The sequence below is a fragment of the Engraulis encrasicolus genome, chromosome 4 (genome assembly GCF_034702125.1).
Source record: "Engraulis encrasicolus isolate BLACKSEA-1 chromosome 4, IST_EnEncr_1.0, whole genome shotgun sequence".
Classification (NCBI taxonomy): Eukaryota; Metazoa; Chordata; class Actinopteri; order Clupeiformes; family Engraulidae; genus Engraulis; species Engraulis encrasicolus.
In genome coordinates this window covers 27,808,577-27,832,103 of record NC_085860.1, presented here as the reverse complement: position 1 = coordinate 27,832,103, position 23,527 = coordinate 27,808,577, and the positions used below count along the sequence as shown (strand labels likewise).

Here is a 23,527-nt window from a genome sequence, read left to right as displayed (position 1 = left end):
TAAACACACACACACACACCCGCACACACACACACCCAACCACACGCACACACGCACACACACAATGGAACCTCTCTCTCTCTGCTCTCTCTGGCAGTCTCCTATCTCCCCTGTAGGATCATTAAGTCCTACTGAGGACACTTCAACCAACAATGTATGTATTTTATAAAGGACTCTTCAAATAGAAGCTGCTCTACACAAACACTACAATAGCATCTGATCAACAATGAAGATACCTTCTATGACTGAAAAGTTCCACAAAGAACCTCCACTTTGCCGCTGGATGAAGCCCTAAAAGTTCTCTGAAGGAGCTGTTTTAGGACTTGTTTAGGACTTGTTTTGGAACGAATACTGAGAATGTTCCATTTGGAACCGCAATACTCTGCATGTAACTCCTGTCACTGTTGGTGTGTCTGTGTGACTGTTGGGTCTGCCGGGTCGGGTCAGATCTTGTCATTGGTTGTAGTTTACTTGGTTACGTGGCCAAGGAGTCAGTGAGTGCCACGGTGGCCAACCTTCTTGCCCCTGCCTAAACTTCACATCACATCACCATACTGTGTTTCTGTGTGTGTGTGTGTGTGTGTGTGTGTGTGTGTGTGTGTGTGTGTGTGTGTGTGTGTGTGTGTGTGCGTGTGTGCGTGTGTGTGTATGTGCGTGTGTGTGTGTGTGTGTGTGTGTGTGTGTGTGTGTGTGTGTGTGTGTGTCAGGGTGTGTGTGTGTGTGTGTGTGTGTGTGTGTGTGTGTGTGTGTGTGTGTGTGTGTGTGTGTGTGTGTGTGTGTGTGTGTGTGTGTGTGTGTGTGTGTGTGTGTGTGTGTGTGTGTGTGTGTGTGTGTGTGTGTGTGTGTGTGTGTGTGTGTGTGTGAGTCTCTGGGTGTATGATGGTTTATGGTGAAAGTGTAAAGGTGCTTCTTTGTTTGTTTGTCTATACACATTAAGTAGGCCTACTTCTTTCTATCTTTCTCTATCCAGAGAGAAGTGCTAATTCGTTTTTCCGAGTTTTCGTTTGTAAAGGTGATGAAATTCTCTTTTTGTGCACACAAGTTTGTGTAACTGATCCATTTGCATTGTGAAGGCCTACTTAGACTCATGACAAAAACATACAGGACACATGACAATAATCATTGAAACTTGGAAGGACCAAAGGACATTCTTCTTCTCAGAGATTTGTAAAGAAACTATCTGAAACTTGAGCTCTCACACTGTAGTGTTAGCTACAGTAAGGTATAACAATACTGGTGCAGAATGCATCGTTACAATCGCATCATTGCGAAAAACTCATAGCTTTCAAATGCAGCTGCCTGTATAATGTCAACACACACAGGAAGAACATTTCAGAAGACGTTACAAATCTTTTTTTTTTTTTTTAATCGTTTCTGTTTTTAGATCATAGCCTTTTTTTTAAGTTTCTGGTTTCGTTTCTATTGCACAATAGCTTTCGTTTTCCCTCTAGTAGTTCAAACAAGTTCAAACAAGAAAAAAACACTGCCCTCTAGTGTATTGCAAGTGAGTGAGCAGATGTCCTGGAACACACCTCACTTTTTAGACAAGCGTAAATATGGACACAAGGCAGGACACTGACAACTTCACATGTGCGTAGTGGCATGAGACATTTCATACACACACAGGAAATTAAATGTGTTTCACTAAAACAAAAGCAAAGAACGATATACGTGGAGGACAAAACAACTGTAAAAGGATTGAAAAGAAAAGCGAAAGAGGTAAAAACATGAAAAAAACCATCAGAAAAAAACGTTCAGTTTAAAGTACAAAGTTCAGGGGTGTGTGGATGTAGAGTGAGTAGGGGTGGAGTTAAGAGTGTGTGAGAGCCTTAAATTCAGCTCTCTCCAGTGTCACCGTCAGTTCTCCTCTATTTGCCTTGCAGATTTGGTCCTTGTTGGACCTAATTTCATCATGGTGAGAGATTTACAGCATAATATACTAGTATAATTATAATAGCAATTGAAGTCTTATGTGTCCTCATGTACTTGTCTATGTTGTTATTGCTGTCTATATATCATGGCTTATGCTTATTGTAGATACGATTTGTTTATAGGAAATATGCAAACAATTACAGTGTTTTCATGTAGGGCAGTGCTTCCCAATCTTTTTTGTCCTGCGTACCCCCTTAGCAATTTTTTTCATGATGAGTCCCCCCTCGCCCTCATTCATGCTCTGTTCCGCTATTCCAATGTGACTACTCATTTGTTATTACTACATTTTTCCGCGTACCCCCTGAGGTGTGCTTGCGTACCCCTATAGTGGTACACGTTTAGAAACACTGATGTAGGGTAATCCGATTAGGTTCATCTGACCTCCACAACTGCTTACCTGTCATTTGTCAGGTCATGTCACAACAAAAATATGCAGCATAGTAATAATCTATTAGGTTTGGTTTCAGACTACTCATTATGTAACTGTTTTGATCAATATCTTATTATTAATCATCACACCACCTAGTGGTAACAATAGGTATATGTCCATGTAAATAGAGGTCAGTTTCATTAGGTTAGTGGCAGTGGTAGTGTAATAATAATGCTCATCATTATCTTTGTATTTGTTTTGATGTGTTTGTGTAAGATGTTTTGTAAATATTTTGTAAATAGGGGTAAAATATTATGACTTTTTTCGGTTAGAAGAATGGCATTATGTAGCCTTCTCCAAATAATTATCTTTATGATGAAGTTTTTTGTTTTTGTTTTTCAATTATGAGAAATTATTTAGGCTATGCATTTAATTTTGCCTTTCCATTCTGGGACATTAGGTATCAGATTTTGTAACACATTGTGGTTTGATTTCACTCCCCCTAGGGGAAGTAATATGTAACTTGGTTTGGGTGTCAATCTTGGGGTCACAGTTAGGGCACACCTACCATGGGTGCAAACGCCATTACGCACTGAAGAAGGGCTCTGCCCGAAACGTTCGTGGGCAAATAAACAAAGAAGAAATTTCAAGAGTGCTGTCCTTCGCTTCATTTATTCATTCAAGTCTTTGAAGGATTCAGCACCCAGTTAAGAATTGTTAAGTAGCCTATTTAGGCGATAGTGTGAGCGCATTTTCTCCACTTTTAGAAGTATCATCATTATCTTTGCCAGGTGTGGTGTGAGTGAGGGAGAGCTGAGTGGTCAAACAGCCCTAGTCATGGAACCATTAGAAAAATACATACAAAACGCGCATAGCTACACAAATCTTATATGTGGAAAGTAATTGACCCCTTTTAAATAGTAGCCCATGTGCCGTAAACAACCACTCATACACATTCTATACATGAGTGGTGATGCCTGATGCAGCTTTGTAAAGTGTGTGTGTGTGTGTGTGTGTGTGTGTGTGTGTGTGTGTGTGTGTGTGTGTGTGTGTGTGTGTGTGTGTGTGTGTGTGTGTGTGTGTGTGTGTGTGTGTGTGTGTGTGTGCGCGTGCGCGTGTGTGCGTGTGTGCGTGCGTGTGTGCGTGCGCCCAGGGGGCTTTGGGGAACCCTAGGGGGGGTGTTGAGAAGGATACAACTGGGGTGGGGCGGGGCTTAGTTCCCATTGGGGAGCATTGGCTATTTTATTTTCAATACTAAGGTGGGCATTGGCAGGCTTATGATGAGGTCAGGGGGGCGTTAGGAGGCTTATGATGAAGTCAAGGTGGCATTTGTTTTAAAAAGTTTGAGAATTGTAAATTGAGCATGTCAGTGGCACTTTTCATAATGTGATAATAACACTCATCATTATGTTGACCTATCTTTATCAATAAGATAACAATAGCAATATTGTAATAAAATAGTTTTTGTGTTTGTGTGTGTATGTGTGTGTGTGACTGACGACACACATTTGTCTGAAAGTAAGACTTTGTGAGTGTGATTTGTGGAAGGACTGTGTGTACAAGGATGTGTGTGATGATTTTGCATATGGTAAGAACTGGAGAGATATGACAATTGACTAGTTATTAAATTACAGGCCTAGTTATTGTGTGTGTATGTGTGTGTGTGACTGACGACACACATTTGTCTGAAAGTAAGACTTTGTGAGTGTGATTTGTGGAAGGACTGTGTGTACAAGGATGTGTGTGATGATTTTGCATATGGTAAGAACTGGAGAGATATGACAATTGACTAGTTATTAAATTACAGGCCTAGTTATTGTTCATTAAAGTCACTAAATAGGCTACTATAACCTTGCCCAAATATTTTCAATGGTCTGTATATATAAGCAAATGTTTTGTTTTTGCTTTTGTTCTGGTTCACACCGGTTCAAACAAAAAGCATATCTCTTGTTGCCCTGCCCATGGAGCAGGTGAGCGGGGAATTCTCAGGAAAGCACCTCACCTGACACAGGGCACACTGGCAAGGAAAGTTTCTAAAAACAAACCCAAGAATAGAATGAAATACATACGTCATCGGTTAAGCAAAGTGTGTGTGTGTGTGTGTGTTTGTGTGTGTGTGTGTGTGTGTGTGTGTGTGTGTGTGTGTGTGTGTGTATGTGTGTGTGTGTGTGTGTGTGTGTGTGTGTGTGTGTGTGTGTGTGTGTGTGTGTGTGTGTGTGTGTGTGTGTGCATGCAGGGCCCCTGACAGCTTTGGCTGGGCCCGGGACAAAGTCATCTGAAAGGGACCCCCCCCCCCACCCAATACATACAATGTAATGAGGACCTAATTCTGGGCCCCCTCTGTCCCTGGGCCTGGGACAACTGTTTTAATAGCAATGTACAAAGACGCTGTAGCCTAGACTGCTGTATTGGTGTTTCTGTCGAAGGGACATGCAGTGGTCTGTGATAGGCTATGGCGTCTGTTATGGGTAAAATGCTGCTTGTGTGTGACACACATCAGATACCGTTGTAATTACAAATATTTAATTGCCTACAATATTAAAAGTCTTCATGACGTCTGATGATTCTACTTGGTGACCTGACCCACTGACTATGTAGCCTATTTCCAACTCTTACTGAGAATTTTAAAATGAACCCTAAAGAATACCTACCTTTCAGCAAGAATGTTCTTGGAAAGTGATAGGGATTCAGGAATCCAGGATGTGACGAGATGTTTAGGCTGGCTAAACAAGTTGCAGGCACTTTGTGTCTTTCCCATGTCTATTCATTGATCCAAAAAGATTTGCCTCCCGTACGGCAACCAAGTCATTATTAGGCTACTTGAATGAGGAACGTCCCCAACAGTGTGAAAGAGGATTAATTGTTCTATTGCCCCGAGCAGTTTACCGAGCACATTCACTGACTCAAAAATAATTGAGTGGTTTCATTTGTTTTTCTTTTCTTTCTTCTTCTTCTTCTTCTTTTTTCTTTTAATTCCAATTTCAGTAAAGTTGTTTCTTTGCCTTACCTCTCTTTGTACAGGCGGCGGAAGAAGAGGATGACGATGCTGAGGAAGATGAGATGACTGATGATGGTGATGCTGATGGGTGGAAAACCGCTCCCAAGGGTGGGCCGCTGTAGCCTTTAACGGTGGGCTTATGCACCAGTTCATAATAAGCCATATAGCCTAACAACAGAAATCAAGTTTAAAGTGTAATGACAATGTATGAGTGATTCTACGATTCCCCTACACTTTTGGCAAAAGCAAAATGTCAATTATCAGTATTTTTTTTCAACTAAATGACCTAGATGTTTACATAGTGTATATATTTAAGTTTCCAAACAAACAAATTGCCAAGCTTAATCTTAAATCATTTGATAAATACTCTAATGAAAGCGAACATTTGCTTAATTATTTTGTCAACAGTGTTATGGACAAATACTATGTCATTTCAAACATATATAAAAATACTACAGAGTTGAAACAATATATGTTTGAAAGTGCTTATGTCCCTTAGCAGTAATGTTGTCATTAATCTGTGCAACTGATATAGAAAATGTGATTGTTGAGCTTCATAAGTAGGATTTTATGAGTCACTGTGATACATACTGACACATTTTTCATCATAAATCCCTGTAACGTCTGATTTGAATATAGTCACCCTCCTTACACAAGACTTCCTTCTCCAGAGATAATCCCTAGTGTATGTTCATAGGATTTTTCCAACACATAAGGGATCAATAGCGCAAAAACACTTTCAAAACAGTCAACAGTGTTACTCAACTGTGTTACGGTCAACAGTGCAGGGGAACAAGTCGGCACTTTTTTAGGAGAAAAAAACAGAGCAGACAAACCCATCTCCCTAGAACACAAATTATTTTGTTTGTTTGTCTGTCAATATGGATATAAATTGGCAAAAACATACTCCTCCTCAACTGTCATCAGTGTTGCCAGATTGGGCTGGTTCCCGCCCAATTGGGCTGCTTAGGATGGCCGTGTGCGGGCAAAAATGGCATCTATCAGAAAAACCTTCCCACTGCCATATAAATCAATAGAATTGGGCGGGTTCTTAGGGCGGATTTTGATCATTTTTTGGGCTGGAAATCATCAGCCTCATCTGGCAACCCTGACTGTCATACTTAATTGTAACACCATTGACGGTAACACCGTTGACATTTCAGCCATTTTTATGGTGTTGTGCTAACTGAGCACCTCAGAAGTTCCACCACAACACCTTAATCAATTCATGTATCTGTATGCTTTATCTGTGTTTTTCTACATGTGATTTCTAATTCAGATTCTTATGAATATGTTGATAACACTGTTGACAGGCAATTTTCCCGCTATGAGAACATGAAAAAGAATGGATTAAATTATGGAAGGATGGAGCTCAAAATTTACCAAAAAGTCTTCCTGTATCCTGCCAAAGAGGTTATGACATCACGTGATGTTATTCGTATGGCCTAAGACCAAACCATTACTGATTTATGGAGGAGGTTTCAGACCGTGACACGGTTAACATAGGTTTCGTGGACACACACAAAATGGCAAATTTCATGTATAATGGAAAGGACAGTGGTCTTTCTGACAGTTTTGTCATATTGTGATGATTACTTTGAATCAACATTTGCAATCATCTTGGGCAAAACAAGTTTCTTTACATGCTAATATGAAGACTGAATCTGACATTTGGAAAACAGGACGGCATGAAAACGCCCAAAACCAGTATTAAATATTCATTCTTGCTGAGGGAAATAATGCTATGTCTACACTTTCTGTATTATATGAAAGATAAATGTTTTCTAATGTCCAAAACATCATTGGATGCAGTTAATAGTTAGTGGAATTGCCAAATAAAATCCACGGACTTAAAAGTGTAGGCGAATTAGAGAATCACTCGTATGTAAATTAATTATGTGTCATGGTTTTTACGGTCTGAACCCAGGATGTCTGCCCCTGGTATATTTGTTATAAAATTTCAACTTTGCTGAAGATAAATTCAAGCCAAGTCGGCTTTATTGTCAATATTTTTTACATGCACTGGTCATACAAAGAATTTAAATTATGTTTCTGACTTTCCCAGACATAGACATACTTTAGGTGACGGTCTTCTTCCTATATGGCTGCTGATGTCTCCTCCTTTCTTTTCCTTACAGAGGTCAGTGGGTAGAAGAGCAAGGCCAATAGATGTAAAGGACAACATATGGAGAGCAAAGATTCTGAGGTGCTGTAAACTCTTTGCAAAAAAATGTCTCCCGAAAAAAATCAGAGCGAAGACGGTCAACGTAACCTATACAAAGCGGGAAATCTTTCTGAAAGAAATGGAGGAAACAGAAAAGGCTGGCCAGAGTTGTGCCTATAGCTTTTAACTGACTCTCTCCTGAGAAACGGCTCAAGATGACCGTCTGCTGAAAAACGTCTCAATGTCTGCTGAAAAACGGCTCAACGTCTGCTGAAAAACAGCTCAACGTCTGCTGAAAAACAGCTCAACGTCTGCTGAAAAACAGCTCAACGTCTGCTGAAAAACGGCTCAATGTCTGCTGAAAAACAGCTCAACGTCTGCTGAAAAAACGGCTCAATGTCTGCTGAAAAACAGCTCAACGTCTGCTGAAAAACGGCTCAAGATGACCGTCTACACAGGATGAGTGTCTCCCTTGTTGGCACGAAAAATGAAAGAACAATTTCTCTAAGTGCATGTATACGTACCATACATACTGACTGTGATGTCTCTGTAAAAAGCTAGTGCCAAACGCACTGAAAAACATCAGGCCAGATGTGTGCCTATGGTTTCTCTCTCTTTGTGTGTCTCTCATGAGAAACCTCATACAGAGTGTTGCCTTTGCAAGAGAGAGAGAAAGCATGCTAAGTAAATTGTGCTTAGTATTTTTGTAATATTACTTTCTTACTAAAGCATTTGCATCTAGACAGCTGAGCTCTTCAACTTGGTTGTGTGGAGGGAGCCTGACATGGTATATCATTCAGAATCTTAATGCTTGCTGGTAACCTGCATGCCATTGTTCAGCGCTGTTAGCAGTCACTGTATCAGAGTTTGTCACTTCTTGTTCCTTACATGATTACATGGAATTTTGTGTGCTGTGATACTGATATCGATTAGAAAAATCGATATTGAACAGTAACAGTGATCAACATGCTGTAGTAGCTGCGATGCCACTTGCAGGCTTCCAATACTTTACCTGACTCTTGCCATCTGAACGCCCCCGCGTGACGTAGCTGAACGCAGCCAGATGATGTAAATCAGGTTATCCAATACTGTCTGTAGATGTGAATGACATGTCTGCCAGGGCCACAAGGTAAAATTCCCATATGCACACACGCACACACACTCTTACACTCTCACACACACACACACACANACACACACACGCACACACACTCAAACACAATAAACTACATTAAAATTTGTCTGTGGACTCTTGTCTTCTGTCTTTGCATGTGTGAGTGAGAGCTGAGCGGTGGTGTTAACCCCTTAATGCCACCTCCAGTGGCACACTGTAATAGTCATTGAAAAGTTAAGTACCATAGTACTTCAAAACGATAACATAACACAGGGTCATTACTCATTAGTATGGTCATTGCCAGTCTGGTACAGCACATTTGTAACGCTGTGTCTTAAAGACATGAGAGCCGCATATAAGCAATCTTATGTGATGCAATTTCAATGCAACTCAAAAAATGCAATACATCAGGGATCAGGGGTTGTGGAACTGTTGCCTATCACATTTGTCACCAAAAGAGTCCACAAAACGTATGGCTTTCTGATGATTGCAATTCAGCAATGAACTGAAAACAACAACAAAAAAAACAAAAATACGTGCACACCTTCCTAAGGTGAGGCGACAGTATGTACAATGGATATTCATCATACAATATGAATATCAGAATTATAAGCGAAAGGGAAAAAAAGTGGGTTTTGGTGTGTGAGAGAGATGCATTAAACCACAAACATGTCTCATATAGAAGGAGCATTACCCATAAGTGTTTGAGATGATAGAGTGTTTTGTGCGTGCGTGTGTGCGTGTGTGTGTGTGCGTGTGCGTGTGCGTGTGCGTGTGCGTGTGCGCCCACATGCATGCTTTGGTAAAGGCAGTAGGCTACTGAACAACAGCAACTTTTTTTCACTCACCACTAAATTAATGTTTCTGTTTTGGAAAAAAAGATCTGAAGTTTCTAGTTTCGTTTCTGTTCCAATAGCAAATACCAAAACATTCTCTATTGATTTCATTTCAATTGAATTAAGGATAATACTGGTATGTCTACCAACTGTAGTCAACACGACAGATGATTTTTTCAATATTGCATCTTGTCACAATTCTGCAACTTTTTTCACTTTTGGCCAATCAGGGGCCCCCTGGCAGGTGGGGGCCCCTAGGCCTCAGCCATATCTAGCCTATGCATTAATCCGCCCCTGGCCTTAGGTTAGGGTGTGACAAGAATGTATCTGACTATCATCCTGTCTGGTATGCAGCAGCAGGTGGATGGGAAGGGCCTGTGGAAAGCACCTCTGCATGTGTGTGTGTGTGTGTGTGTGTGTGTGTGTGTGTGTGTGCGTGTGTGTGTGTGTGTGTGTGTGTGTGAGCGTGAGCGTGAGCGTGTGAGCACGTGCGCGCATATGTGTGCGCACATCAGGGCTTGACATTAACTTTTTCACCCACCGGCCACTGCGGCTAGTGGTTTTCCCGAGTCACTAGCCATTCAGGTATTCCACTAGCCACAGATTTTATATCGTTTTTTTTCTTTACCCAGTCCCTCCAGGATTTTGCACTGGGATTTTGTGATTTTTGCGGTCAAAATGTCTGATTTTGTGGCGGCATTTTCTAATTTTTTGCAAAGATTTTGCGCCCCTTTCTGGCAGTGTTAATTTTGACAGGATTTTTAAATTTAGTTTTAGTTTTAGTCTCTTGACGAAAATGTAATTTTAGTTTTAGTCAAAATTTAGTCATCTAAATAATTTTTATTTTAGTCTAGTTTTAGTCGACTAAAATTCATACAATTTTAGTCAACGAAATCTAAAATAATTTTAGTCAGCTAAAATATTACATTAATTTCATCTTGTCTACACTTCTCTATAATATTGTCAAACTATAACACAATTTGGGGGAATCAATGATTAAAATGACATATTGTAATCATAAAATATTGTCAAAAACTGCCAGAGCGTCTTATAAGCCAGTGCGTCCAATGTGTAAAAAAAATCATGGCCGCGACACTCATAAATCTCTGTCGATATTTTAGAACGACTTCGGGGGAAAACGGGACTGCGCGTTATGAAAAAATACTTGTGGGTATACAGTAGCCTACCAGTAGGCTAATGAAGAGCGTCGCGGGGTACAGTAGCCAGGTTACTGTATGCAAGCGTTACAATGTCACCTGTTGGAAGACGCGTCTCTCTCTCTCTCTCTCTCTCTCTCTCTCTCTCTCTCTCTCTTGTGCTCGTATTGCAAGCTGTTGCATATTATTTGCTTGATGCAAAGTTGTGATGGCATACACGCTCTCGTTGACATGGTTGTGTGCATGGCTGCATGGATTCGCAGTATTGCAATAACACAGTCACCTTATCTCGGTGTCCTTGACTGAAACAAGTTGCAAAACTCCACACTTCCGAATCCTTTGCGATCGGCACTGATAGTTATCAGAAGGCTTGTGCCTACGCATAGACATAGACCCTTAAATTACAAACATTAGCGAACATTGAAAAAAGATCAGACAACGACCGTCGGGTAGCATGCTCATGAAAGCGACAGGGGAGAGTGGTTGCGCAAAAATGTAGCCTAACGTAAGATGTTTGCTACTGTGCGACAGCACCGCCACTATTTCATGACTGCACACTTCTTCGTCATGGATAAATGGGCAGCAATACTTTTCCAGCCAGGATTCCACTGAAAAGTACTACTGCTGTTAAAAAAAGGTCACGGGTGTGCAGCACCGACGCCTGAGTTTATGTGCGAGGGAGGGGAGGACAGAGACGCGGAGCAGCTGAGATGAGGGTCGCGACTTGCGAAATAGCAGGCAATTCTTTTTCAATGTTTCAGTGACATATTAACAAAAATGCTTCCTATTGGTTTTCGTCTCCGGTGGTATTGTAGTCACATTTTTATTTTTTTTGACGAAAATATAAATCAATAAACTCCACAGAATGTTGAAGGGGACAAAGGGGAAAATTTGCGGGGAAAATGCGGCTTTACAGGAATTACGTGGCATCGTGAAATTATGCGGAATATCATTGAATTTGCATGAATCCACGCGATCGCTGAATCTCGAAAAACTGGAGGGACTGACTACCATGATAGTGTATGTCATACCTCAAAAGATGAGGTGCTAAAGCAAGAAGAGTGTATAGCTTTCTACGTGGAAGTATATCAAGCAAATAGAAACTGAGTTACTGAGATTTTTCTTAAACTTAAATACAAACAATTGATACACAAGGGGCAAACAACAGAATATAGGCGACTATGAAGCGTATGTCATACCAAGGAGTAAGTTGCCAGCCAGATTGACTAGTGACACTGAAAGTATTACTAGCCACAGCCAGGTTTTACCAACCGTTGGCCGGTTTGCTGGTGCCAGTGCCAAGCCCTGGCGCACATGCATGCTTTAGTAAGGGCAACACTGAACAACAGCTACTTTTTGTGGGCTAAATGCAGACAGTATTACCCAGATAGCACTAAATTAATGTTTCTGTTTTGGAAAAAAAGATCTGAAGTTTCTAGTTTCGTTTCTGTTCCAATAGCAAATACCAAAACATTCTCTATTGATTTCACTCCCTGAACTGGTTTGAAGGCCTTAGGCATGCAGGGCCTGATTAAGATGGCCTGGGGCCCACAGGCTGCAGGTTTCCGTGGGCCCCCCCGGAAGATACATTTATCAACAAATATTCATAGACACTGTCATAATTACGAGGTAAGAATTAAGGATAATACTGGTATGTCTACCAACTGTAGTCAACACGACAGATGATTTTTTCAATATTGCATCTTGTCACAATTCTGCAATTTTTCCCACTTTTGGCTAATCAGGGGCCCCCTGGCAGCTGGGGGCCCCTAGGCTTCAGTCATATCTAGCCTATGCGTTAATCCGGCCCTGGCCTTAGGTTAGGGTGTGACAAGAATGTATCTGACTATCATCCTGTCTGGTATGCAGCAGCAGGTGGATGGGAAGGGCCTGTGGAAAGCACCTCTGCATGTGTGTGTGTGTGTGTGTGTGTGTGTGCGTGTGTGTGTGTGTGTGTGTGTGTGTGTGTGTGTGTGTGTGTGTGTGTGTGTGTGTGTGTGTGTGTGTGTGTGAGGGCATGTGTAGTGCAGTACATGCGTGTACGTATGTGATTGGATGAAGCTATAATTTCCGGGGTGTGTGATCGTCTTAAACCCATCTCTCTGCTGTCCTGCTGCCAGTTCTCCTCTCCTTGGCTCTGCTGATCAGACACAGATTCATATCATGGTGAGAACAATGTTTTACAATAATGTCATTTTATACAAATATACAAATTGACTGACATAACCAAATTGCAAAGGAATAGAATTGTTATACTTGTCATACAAATATACAAATTGACTGGGTTGTTTTAGGCTGTATCTGTTGCTGATACAGACAATATAACATCCTACCATGGTAGCATACAGGTTGTGTGTACCTGTACCGGGATATTTTTCACTTCTTGGGCCATTTCATTTCTTGTATTTCCATGTATTCAAAATACACAATAATGTTCATAACGTAATACTTTACTGCTATGATGACTTTTTACATTTTACGTTACATTACATACCATATTTGTACTTGTAATTGTAATTGTTTATACAAAAGAGATACTCAAAAAAGGTGATGGTATACGATGGAATACGTAAGTGTGCGGTGAAGTTAACCAACATTTGCCACACCCTGTTGTTAAGATGATGAAGTAAATCTGCTAAATACTTTTCGTGTCAATGCATCATGTCCTCATTCATGTCCTCATTCTTGCACGTTTGGTTTCCATGTCGTAGTTCATGTCTCAAAGCTATCATACCCAAAGCGATGAAAATCTTTACACTTACAGTATTGCCTATCACAAAAGTGAGTACACCCCTCACATTTTTGCGGATTTGTGATTATATCTTTTCATAGGAGAGCATTAAAGAAATTTCACTTCGACACAATGATTAGTGACCTTTTTGCAACATATATAACCGCTTAAATGTCTTGTTCACTCAGAAAAAAACTAAATACAGCCATTGATGTTTGAACCTTGGCCACAAAAGTATACACCCCAGATTAAAATCCGGTACAGAAGAGGCCGTGTTACTTACTGTGCGTGTCACATTTTTACTTGGCTGTGTTGACTCATTAGTATCCGATAGGGTCTGACACCACAAGATTTTTATTTGTCACATACATAGAAATACTAAAAGTAAAACATGCAATAAAGTTGTCTGCCTGTGCTGTACATAAGGTAAGTACAGGGCCGGCCCGAGGCATAAGCGAACTATGCGGTGGCTTAGGGCTCCCAAGCCACCAGGGGCCCCCGAGCAGCAAAATGCAGAAATAAATTTTAAGCGGGCTTGCCACGCTTATAGTAATCTCTAAGTACAGTTTATTAAGCGGGCTTGCAGAGCAAGGCCCGATTCTAGTCATCTCTAAGTACAGTTTATTATTAAGCGGGCTTGCCACGCTTATAGTAATCTCTAAGTACTGTTTATTATGCTTGCTTCTCTTGTGCAGGGCAGTAAAAATAGAAAATGGATCTCCTCCTAGGCCTTTCGAGATAGAGACACCGTTCAAACACTAAAACGACCGGCTCGGCTTGGAGATCATTTGTCTTGGTGGAATGTCTATGACAGCCAGCTGCTTGGCTCAATGTTGAAGGTTCTGGATTAGAGTTATGGATGTTGGGAGTTCAAATCCCACTCGGACCCATGTTGAATTTCAAAATTATATCATATGCAGTGTTCCTTAGCCAATTTTAAAAATACCATGTATGTCATTTAGTATCAATGGTAAAGGAGCTGGATTACCGATATGGAGGTTGTGAGTTCGAATCCAACTCGAACCCATGTTGATTTTCAAAATTATATCATATGCAGTGTTCCTTAGCCAACTTAAAATACCATGTATGTCATTTAGTATCAATGGCAAAGGTGCTGGATTACAGATATGGAGGTTGTGAGTTCGAATCCCACTCGGACCCATGTTGATTTTCAAAATTATATCATATGCAGTGTTCCTTAGCCAACTTAAAATAGCATGTATGTCATTTAGTATATCCCCAAAACGCAGAGCTACAACACTTTCAAGATGGCTTAATCCAAGAATCCAAGAGAGTTTGGCCCATAACTTCTAACTGGGTGGATAGATTTTTTCCAACATTTCTTTAAGCTTTGATTTCTCAATAGTAGTTTGTTTTTAATTTAGGGATAGAGATATAAAAAATAAAACTGCTCATCTCTGGCCCAAAAGGCAAGCCCGCTTCCAGCATTTTCTGTGAGAATGCAATCTAGTTCTCTAATTTTCCTGGTCATAATTTTTTTTCTTGCATACTTAATATTCCCTCCACAATTTACTGCTCTCTGTCTGTTCTACATTACTTGCATACTGCTGTACTCTGTATTGACCCCACATAGAAGTATCTGTTAAATGTAATGTAATTACATATTATGGTAGTCCTAATGACAGTGGGTAGGCTACAGATTGTTACACAAACTATGAAGCCAATAGCAATGGTTCCCAACTGTTTTCTTAAGGGATCCATATTTTGGCCTATAGGATTATGGAGTAGGCTATCTGATGCTGAGTAGGTGGTGGTATGAAATAAAAGCTTGGGCCGGCCCTGGGTAAGTATGTGCATCCTTCTAAACTTGGCAGCAAAACGTGCGGCTCATATTTACATCAAGGCTCTGTTTATGGTCAAGGCCATGCTCTAATGTACAATACCCTTCCAGATTCCAGCCACTGAGGAGGAGGACTGTGATGATGAGGATGAAGATGATGAAGATGTGATGGTGATGATGCTGATTCCGCTCCCAGGGGTGGACCGCTGCTGATGAGGCTGAGGGGTAATATGAACTCACAGAAAGCTACATCAAGAGCCCATCAGTAGAGACATGTGCTATTTTAATTAATACTGTTGACAGCATCAGTGCATCATTGATCTTTTGTAGCTTCTTACTGCAGATAGGTCCGTTGACAGGCCTATTCATGCGTTGCTGAAAATACTCACGTACATCATAACAACATTGCTGTGACATTCAGTAACAGATTAAGACGTGTTCATTACAATTTTGGAGACAGCCATGTTACAATACAGACTCAGCGCTGAGGGTAAACTACTTGGGCTAATTAGATGTGTTTTACAATTTTATCACTGGCAGTGCTATCGGCTGGTGTAAGCGACTAAAATAAGGGGTAATATACTCTTTCTTCCTCCATCTATCCCTCTCCTGTTGTCTTCCTTTCTTTTCATCACAGAGAGCAGTGGGCAGAGGGAGAAGGCCATATGTCAAATACAGACAGCTGGCATGCACTTTTCTGGATGATCAGATTCACAGAAAAACTCCATTGTGACCCAATGGTGGCCGTGTTGCCGTTCTCTTTGGGCTAGCATATTTCCATATATACTGGCCTCCTCCTTGTGGGTCTTTCTACAAAATTGTTTCATTTTCCATTAAAAGTGTTGATTCAAATTTGAAATGATCCATTCAGTAAAATAAGTAGATCTGGCCTTTGAAATGCAATTTTATTTTCATTTTCATTTTCATTTTCATTTTCATTTTATTTCAGTAAATCATCAACAAGTGGAAATTAAACGCAAAGATGTACCACACCTTTAATGTTGATAATATGAATGGGACTTGCATTACTGTTGCTTTGGATATTGGGGGCATTTTGTGTAGCCTACTAGTGTCAACAACAGGGGTGACAAAACTAATTCATAAAATGTCAATTTTTTGTAGAATGACCTGGTGCTGCTACAGTAATTGTACACATTTTGTTGTACAAGTAGTTTGCACACAAACAAAACAATACACAAAACAAGAATTGCGTCTGTGGTTAAACTTCAACTTCAACTGGTTGTATGGCAAGGAACTACAAATGGAGGCTATGTGTCACTTGATTAGTTATCTACTGATAATGAAGGCTTTTTGTCTGTGCCAGTGACGCATGCCTGCAAAAGTGGGGTCATACAGAAACTTCCCCTAATAATAATAACAATAATAATAAATAAATTAATACTTTGACTGTGGACTCTTGTCTTCTGTATGTAGAATACTCAATTCATCTGTCGCTTTGTATTACTTCTTGTAATTAAATTGCTTTTGTATCACTTGTAAGGAAATTGCAGATTGCCACATACAAAAGACTTAAAGTATGGTATACAATAATCATTATACAAACAGAATACAGCATTATATAAAACAGAGGCTTCTTTTATGCAACAGGTAAAGGCATACAGTAGCTTTTTTGCCTTGTGGTTAATTTCAAACAACTGTTCTGATGACTGTAAACTCCCAGGAAAGTAGATTAAGTGAAGCACGATGCTGCAGGACAGAAGTAAGGCACGATACGAGAACTCGAATACGAGTAGGTGTGCTGTGTGCACTTTGGAGCCTATACTATGTGTGAGTGAGAGCTGAATGAGCAGGACTGGTGGTGTCAGCAGAGACGTGGGCTAATAACACAATATGGTTCAACAGTACTGTATATGACCACAGTCACAGTAGAGTTCACTGTGGAACAAAATGTCACACAATGGCCACATTTACATGATGTTTTTAATTCTGAATGAATCATTCAGAATTAAATAGTTCACGTTCAAGTTTATTACACTTTCATTTCATTCTGAATTGTGAAGAGTTTACATGCTATTTTCAAACCGTAATTAAGTTTTACTCAGAATTAAATTGAGTTCATTCTGGATTAACTGTCTCTCATTTAAACGAGGCCAATGTTACAACATGAAGTTTAAGTGAAAACAGAGTAAAAAGGTGGAGAAGGTGGACAGGCTCTAGAGAATGTGTAAAATGGCCTGGGGGATGGGAATGAGAGTAGCTATGCTGACATAGGCTTATATAACTCGGCTTACTGTGATGTGTATGTGTATTGTGTGTGTGTATGGCGCATGCTTGATAGCGCTTATGACAGCTAATAAGGCTTAAGCTCCGGCAGATGGGTCAGAGTACTGGGGTGCACACACAGCAACACTCGTAAACACACAAACACATACATACATAATTGGGGATATACACATGCGTATAGCAAGATGGCTCCAGGTCTCTCAGCCTTAGACCCCTCCTCATCATGCTGAACACAAGACGAACACACACAGCACACATGGACAGGTAAGCTGCTAAAGGTTTGTGCCCACATGCACACACACATGCACACACACGCACACACACACCATAAACTGGCCAGTAACTTGAAGCGTTTATGCGCACACACATACACACAAACATAAGTAAGAAGGACCAACATATGTTTCAAAACATTTTCACATGTGTTGTCTTTTATCTGAAATTTGATCCTTTCATAAATATTTACTAAGTAATAAACTAATATTTTGGTACACTGAAAGAAAATATTCGTTGGATCTACATGATTTTAATGTGTACATCGGTCCCACACAATCCAATTGTGTAAGGTCAACATGATTTCTTCCCCTATATTTATTGTGTAAGGTTTAAGTGATTTTATCACCTTAAACGGAGGTGATTGGATCACCTCAACCTAACACAACTTATTCATGTTCCAGCCTCATAAAAATGTGTTGGAACAATGTGATTTTTTTAAATTGTCACAAAATGTTTTTTTCACCTAAATCAGAGGTGATGAAATCACTTTAATCCTAAACAATTAATTGGTATTCCATTAACCAGAAAATATGTTGGAAGAACACAAAACTTTGACATAGTTTGAAAGTATTTTTTTCATGTTTATTGAAGGTGATGGAATCATGCATACAGCTACATTTCAGTAACATGATTCTTTAGTCTCAATCCACCCCCCCCCAAAAAAATAAATAAATAAATAAATAAATAAAAAATATGGTAAAAATATTAGGTCTAGGCTATACAAATGCATTGCAGATCACAATTTGATGTACAGGCATGTGCAAACAAAAACAAAAAAAGGAGTAAGAATTCTGTGATTAAATGTATTGACTTTCACTGTACGCATGTAAAATGCACACAGATATACAAAACATAAGGACAGTCACAAATAACTGCTACTCTTAGACCAATCAACGAGCAGGAAATACAACGAGCAGAGTCTGTGAACAAAAAGAAAGTCCAATTCGCTTTAAAGGTGCACTGTGTATTATTTTCAGTAGTTTATTTTGAGATTTCATGCTGCCCATGCACAAATGTTGCATTTTTCATGAATATTTACCACCACCAAACTTTAAGTTGTCGTTATGACTGGGGAAATTGCTCTTTCCATACATGAAAGGGGGAGGAGGAAAGAGAGGAATCTTCTCCACTGGCTGTCATTTTGAATTTCTAGAAATACAGATTTTTAGTACACTTACTGAACTTTGGTCATACTAACACATTTCCGTTTATTACTAAGTAAATATTCATGAAAAGGACACAGTTGGTAATAGGCAGCACCGTTTCAATGTGCAGCATAGTTGCCTACTCTGGTCACAATCCTACACAGTGCACCTTTAAGAAAATAATTTGTTTGGTTGCTGTGAAAAAGTGCTCTCTTGCTGGATTAGCATCCATGTGCACACATCGGACACAAATAAAATTCACTCTACATACAGTCCTTTTAGCTCATTGACTAAGCGCATTAGTCCACACTTGTAGGTGTGCGTGTGTGCGTTCATGCGCGTATACTGTATGCATGTGCGCGTGCATCTGGCAGTCCACCATTCATTTGGTTGTCCTCTTTGTGGACCACCAATAACTGCTGTTTTTTAGTTGCTGAAAAAAAGAGTCCTTTCCGATTGGGTGTCACGTGTGTGACAGACATACACTAAAACTGACAATGTCCTAAGGGTGGGATGCCCAATCTTCTGTCAGAGCAGATTCCAATAGTGATGTCTTCAATTGCTTCGTCTACGGCAACTTCATCCATGACCTATTCAACACAGACAAAAGTAAATAAACACAAATTAACCAAGCCATTTGAATTAACAAATAAATCAACATTAAGCTGGGCAGTAGGTTAGTGCAAAGTCCAAAGCATGTCCTCTGTTCCACTGTCAAGATTCTCAGTTGTAATTCTGATATGGGACCTGGATGATGATTTAACGCTGGTGTGAATTGGCCTGAGGTTGTCAAATACCAGAGCCAAAGCTGTGTAGTTGCCTTCATTCTGCAGGGATGTCAAACTCAAACCCAGGGCCAATTGTGACCCATGAAGTAATTTTATATGGCCTGCAAGATCATTGCATAGCATGACAAGACTTTGACATGAAACTTGGTGTGTCACAGGAATACCAGTGGGCCCAGGCCAATGAAAAAAGTTCACTCTCATATGGAACAACACCCCAGGTCTACTGTGTCCTTGGCTGGGACCTACAAGGGGCTTGTAGTAGACAACCAGTGATGCCAATCCTCTATTTAAGGTGTTTCAGAGCACAGAGATGTAAGGATCAGTTCATCTCAATTAAGAGAACAAGTTTCATTATGCATATACAGGTACGATATATACTGTTCGAAGGAAAAGTCTACTGCATTTCTCTGCTCTCTGATATTCTCTGATCTGAGATGAATTGAGAACCTCTCTGGCGTTTGTGCATGCGTGCAGTAATATGGCATGCAGGGCTTATCTGTCAAGGGGCTGAAATAAGAAGTTATTACAGTTTTCCCCATCTCAATAAGTTTCCCTGATAACTTAAGTGATTAAAAATAAAACATGCAATATTCTAGGCAGACATACAATGGGCAATATAATGCACTCTGTGGACTCTGATTTCTACCCCCCCCCCACCCATCAGAGAGAAAAACATGTGTCAACAAAGTGCTCTGAGATATTATACACTTCATAGTAGTGCTCATTTTGTTTCTACATAGAAGATATTAATATTTCTTTTTGTTTAGCTGCACATGCATTGTGTAGTAAGTGTATTGGAATAAGGAAACCGTGGGATAGCTTGCTCACTTTCAACTGAAGCCTCTCAATGTCATGTTGAGCATAGCACAATGCATACAAACTAACTAGTGTCACACTCCACACTGAGCGTGGGAACACCAGGGAGGTAGTCATCAACACTTCTCAGATCAGATCATCTTGTCTCAGATAACTCCAATTCTAGTACTAAGCAATAATCTAATATTCACTGGTCAGAGTACGACAAAATTTAAATATAAAAATTCGAGAAGCAGCTCCTTATACCACTGGAATATTTAGTCACCCCCTTTCAGGTAACAGCTAATTTAAAGCAGGAGTCAAGTTGTTAAGGTGCACTGGGTAGGGTTGTGGCCAAAGTGAATGCTTTACCTTGTGGACTTGGAACAGTGCAGGGCATTGCAGTGGGACTGTGGTGATTCTTTTCAATTCAGCACTGATCTGAAAAGACATAAAGAGCCCAAAGGATTTAACAATCAAATCATTAACATTAGGAGAAAGCCACACACACATTCAAGAAAGGAGATAAAATGCTGTAATTCACAAATCAAAACATTTAAGACAATCCGAATTGAATGTCTTACCTTGCAAACTTTGAACAGTGCAGGCCACTGTGCCAGAAGTCCTCAGAAATGGTGCATCTTGTACAACTTAATGAAATGAAGAAAGAAAGAAAGAAAGAAAGAAAGAAAGAAAGAAAGAAAGAAAGAAAGAAAGAAAGAAAGAAAGAAAGAAAAGGAGAACATTTGTAACCTGTGCAGCATGAGTTCTGGAAATAAACTACTTAAAAAAATCACTCTCTGCGCCTTTAAAATCACAGACTGTATCATGATCTGCTTCAATTGTCATGGTACATGTTGGTGAAATTCAGATTTCCAATATTGACGCCATGCATCCAGCCTAAAACCATGTCTGTCCCACTACCACTACTTGACCATGAGCATGGGACAGTTTACTTTGTACTACTCACTTGGTTAAGATCACACATGCTTGACACCATCCGAAAAAATGTGTTCATGTTGGTGTCATCAGACCACAGGACATGGTTCCAGCAATCCATATCTGAAGTCTGTTTGTCTCTGATGAAACCATGATGAACACATTTGCTTTATATTGTTTCAAGCATGTGTGATAGTAGCCAAGGGAGAAGTATAAAGAAAATAGTCCCATGTTTACGGTCAAAAATGGTGGTGGGACTGATTTGTTTTGGGATTCTATGAATGGCATCAACATTGGGAAGCTGACTGCCACCAAAAGAAACATGCATATGAATGTACTGGTACCATGACTACTAAGGCAGATCATGATCCTCTCTATGGGGTTTTAACATGCATGGGTGTAACTCAATAGTAAAAAAGGCTTTCTGCTCAGGAACCATCAAGTAGACAGGCAAAAAATACAGAAACTTACATCAGCCAATTCAGCAACAGTTGCTTGGATTGCAGGGGAACTGTGGTTATTCTTTTGAATTCAGCACTGATCTGAAAAGGCATAAAGAGCCCAAAGGATTGACAAATCATAAACATTAGGGAAAAGCCACACACACACACACACACACACACACACACACACACACACACACACACACACACACACACACACACACACACACACACACACACACACACACACACACACACACACACACACACACAAATTCACACAATATAAAAACAATATAAAAACCTTAAAGACAATCAGCATTGAATGTCTTACCTTACAGACTTCGAACAGTGCAGCAGAAGTCCTTAAAGAAAGAAAGAAAGAAAGGAGGAATTGGTGAGGTTAAGCATTTAATAAACAGCACAGGATTCGTGAATGAGGAGCATGCATTCTGTAAACTAGGCTACTTGTAAACAATGCTCCACTTAAAAGAGGAAGATATAGGCTAAGTAAAACGAGATAACAAGGCAGTGCATGCTTTGCATTGCACCATAAGTGCAAGTAAAAAAAGTGATATGCACTTCAATAAATAGGATACTATTCCCACATGTTTCATCCAATTCCCTGTGCAAAGTTTAAATTCAGGTTATATGCACTCTATCTAGGTCGGTTGTTCTTTGACTTCGTGTGCAGGAAAGCTTACATTTGATTAATCTTCGGTTAAGACCACAAGTGCATGTGTGCATTAAACACCTGGGTTGGATAAGAAAAGAAAACTTTAAAAATAGAATACTTGGCTTAAAATGAACACACCGAAACGACGCCAGCCCTCTGTTCTCGTGAGCATGCAACGTGTTCGATCAAGTTCTAGTTCTGTGCATACCCCTCACCACCCCTCCCCCATTAACGGATCAGACCCTCCCGCGCAAATATAGCTATTAACTGAAGATAACCAGCTAGATTGTTGTACAGTAGCAGTTTTTACTACATCCTTTGAATATCCTAAATGTACATATTTTCCATTCTTTTCTAAAATGACATGGGGCATAGCCAACTGCATGTGTTTGCAGTGCACCTGTTACTAAGCAAAGAGCACTGCGCGGGTAAATGTAGTAGAGTCTAAGCTCAGCTTCCACACACAAAAGACACAAGAGCAGTAGTACATCGCCCACCATAAATGAAAGTACTTCAGTTACTTACTCAATTTCGTGTATATCTTCACACATGACAACACTATTCCAGCGAGATGAGACTGAAGAGTAGGACCGAGCTGATTGAGGGGAACGGCTCTCTGGCTTGAAACTTTCCGGCTTCTTCTTGTCTTAGAAAGTGGTGCACTAGCGCCACCTCAGGACTGGAGGCCACCCCAGACACAACTTAATCATGTTCATTCAAAGCATTAGAAACATGCCAATTCAGCAGTCTCCAAGAACACATTATCCTTATTTGATGAAATCATGTTTACTCAAGGAATGTTAATGAATTGTTTTGCATCTATTTACTTTATATAGGTTAATTCAAAGACCCGCCATTCCCTCTTTTTTCAGTGTACTGGTCTGATCAAAGAACAGTAGGGTTTGCAGCTAATTCAAAATGGCAGACATGGAGAAGATCCTATTCATCTATGAAGTGAATGTCCAAGTCATAATGAATACTTAACGAGATGGATGGTGTTGGTAAACATGAAAATGACAACACTTGTGAATAAGATAAGAAGCATAAATGATGGCAATAACCTATACCTAAGGTGTTTGGCAATAACATATAACTAAACCATGGTGTCTGTACACATG

At 40.1% G+C, this 23,527-nt stretch overlaps 2 long non-coding RNA genes across 3 annotated transcripts; one reads left to right on the top strand and one right to left on the bottom strand.

The window, feature by feature from the left end:
• The first annotated feature begins 12,658 nt into the window (after window positions 1–12,658).
• LOC134447573 (uncharacterized) lies at window positions 12,659–16,463 on the top strand. Its single transcript, XR_010034616.1, has 3 exons — window positions 12,659–12,737; window positions 15,215–15,328; window positions 15,741–16,463. It is a non-coding gene; the product is annotated as an uncharacterized LOC134447573 (long non-coding RNA).
• Window positions 16,464–19,071: 2,608 nt separating this feature from the next.
• LOC134447572 (uncharacterized) lies at window positions 19,072–23,003 on the bottom strand. Of its 2 annotated transcripts, none has more exons than XR_010034614.1 (6): window positions 22,935–23,003; window positions 22,068–22,098; window positions 21,762–21,832; window positions 20,936–21,001; window positions 20,724–20,792; window positions 19,072–19,358 (listed from the first exon to the last, which is right to left on the bottom strand). It is a non-coding gene; the product is annotated as an uncharacterized LOC134447572 (long non-coding RNA). The 2 variants fall into 2 exon arrangements; XR_010034615.1 differs by having other exon boundaries at window positions 22,438–22,996.
• Window positions 23,004–23,527: the final 524 nt, after the last annotated feature.